Source organism: Palaemon carinicauda, chromosome 9 (genome assembly GCF_036898095.1).
Source record: "Palaemon carinicauda isolate YSFRI2023 chromosome 9, ASM3689809v2, whole genome shotgun sequence".
NCBI classification, from domain to species: Eukaryota; Metazoa; Arthropoda; class Malacostraca; order Decapoda; family Palaemonidae; genus Palaemon; species Palaemon carinicauda.
In genome coordinates, this window is record NC_090733.1 from 92319915 (window position 1) to 92322414 (window position 2500).

General features: G+C 31.6%; 1 protein-coding gene across 1 annotated transcript in view; it reads left to right on the plus strand.

Moving 5' to 3' along the window:
• Positions 1 to 2500, plus strand: part of LOC137646806 (sodium-dependent noradrenaline transporter-like) — a 16401-nt gene that overhangs the window by 712 nt on the left and 13189 nt on the right. Inside the window, exons 1-2 of the mRNA XM_068379893.1 lie at positions 1 to 1496; positions 1714 to 1846. The exon at positions 1 to 1496 is cut by the window's left edge and continues 712 nt beyond it. The gene's annotated coding sequence lies outside the window, so the exon portion shown is untranslated. The remainder of the gene's footprint in view (positions 1497 to 1713; positions 1847 to 2500) is intronic.

The following is a 2500-nucleotide window of genomic DNA, read 5'->3' on the forward strand; positions in this document are numbered from 1 at the left end:
GTATTTTACGTTACTTCTTTATGTTTGTTTGTAAGGGAATGTTGCTTGCAAATATATCTTCTTAGTTTTTTTCGCTTGTTTTCCTCATATTTTTACTGTGTTTGCTTTGCCAATCTATTTTATCTCCTTAGTCAAACACTTGATTACTAAACGACATGATTAGTCAGACACTTGCACTAATATTCCTTTTGAATATGTGCTTACCAAGCCCATGTTAATATACTACTTTGGTCCATCTTTTTACATGTTGTAACCATTCGACTTCATTGATGTATCGTTTCTTTTTTACAGCATTATTTCATTTCTTTTATCAACATCAAATATATACATTTCACCTCTGAAAGGAGAAGATATTGATCAATTTCTTCATCTATTTTAACCTTCGTTTCCAAACATCTTCCTAGTTTCTTGCACGCATCCATGTTTCACCTAGTTGTGTCTCACTCCTCTCATTATGGAATTAACTGATGTATTCACCTATAACAATCTTCAGATACTTATAGTGCTCATCTTCCACCATACAAGATGAATATTGAAACAAAAGAAATCATGTTTCCCTTCATCTTCATAATTATATTGAGGCTAAGATCTACTTCTTCCTCTTATAAAAAAGCTACTATCTTTTTCTACAAGTTCTGCTGTTTGTTAACCCTTTCAAACTAGCAAGGTATCTTCGGCCAATCCTAGTCAGTCCAAACTCGATTTACGACTCTTACTCTTATTTCACAAATATCAACCTATAATATAATATCATGACCCCTCTCTCATATCTCTTGCTATTCCGGTTTAAAAAGATGTAAATCAGTTATGGGAACAAGACATGCTTATTTTTTTGCTGAATATAATCACCAACCCAGTTGCTCTCCAGCCTACAGATTCTAACTTTTGCTTCATATCTTTCATATAAATTGTAATATTATCAAGAGCATGAAAAATTCTACACGTCCAACAATGACTCGCATCAGATATTATCAGTGATTCTTGCTAGTAGTATGTATATCATGTCAACCGTTATTGGATAGTGGTTCTGATGGCTTCTTATAGATACCCAGGACTAGTAAGATTCGAACAGCATCCAAATATAACTTTTTTTTTCTTCACACTTCCTACATTACATCATGAATACAAACTGTTTCTAGACTTACACATTTGGTTTCACACAATCCCTAATATCCTTTTCAGCCTTTATAGTTTGAATGTCTCATTGTAATTCAGTAGCTACATTTCACACCTCAGACTCATTTTAGAAGCTCCTCATTACTAAGGCTAATAAATGGTTTATGAATATTCTTGAATATATAGCTTTCAGGAAAAATTTTCTTATCCTGCCATTTTGCTTATACATAATATCACTTCGATCAAATCACATTTTTGTTACTATATATGATTTTTTATGTCATCATTTTATCTTAAATACCATTCTAGTCCACCGCAATGAATGTTTCGGAACCAGACGAAAACAAAACACTGGTATCTTCCGCTGACGAATTTTTCCAGTAAGTCCAGTGATCTTTTTTCTTAAATCTATCCCAGAAACACATTTGTTTCTTACATGAAATTTCATATATGCAATTTTTGTCTTTCTTAAATCCAATGCCAAAATAAGATTCATTTTTAATATGAAAGTTAGTATATACCGTTGTTGATATATTCAGATTTCCTCAGCAAAGATTCAGTCTTTATGTGTAATAATTCTCATTCACTTTGTTACAGTCGTAAAATACTCAATATAACAGGAGGTATAGTTGAGACTGGTGACGTTATGTGGAATGTGATGGCAACAAATATTTTTGTGTGGATTATTGCCTTCCTTTGCATATTCCGAGGCATCAAAATCACGGGAAAAGTAAGTAAACAGTATACACATACATACATGCATACACACACATACATACATTGTAAAGTATGAATATAATTACATAACATATTAAACTAACATTGAGAAAAATAAGTTTCGAAGCGCTTTCTAGTTGTATACATACATACATACATACATACATACATACATACATACATACATTGTACAGTTAAAATATATTCACATGCTACATTAAACTAACAGAGAAAAAGTGGTATGAAGCCCTTTCAAGTTGTATACCTTAATATATACATACATACATAATACATACATACATACATAATACATACATACATACATACGTACATAATACATACATACATATTACAGTCTTGATATCATTACGAACTAGATAAAACTAACAAGGGGAAAAGAGGATCCGCTCAGGACATATCATATCTCAATAATTACCAAAACATTTCATGTCAGCAGTTGATTGCAATTTTCATCTTGCGGTGAAAAGTTTAGCGACAGCACTTCGAGAAAAACGGACACAATTTTCCTGTCTGAACTCAACAAATAGGGTACGAGATGTTTTTTCATAAAATTAACATCCCGTTGTTTTTTTTATTTATTTTTTTTTTTTTTTTTTTTTTTGTAATGTGAAATTATAAGCCAGTAAATGACGCTCACGTCAGAATA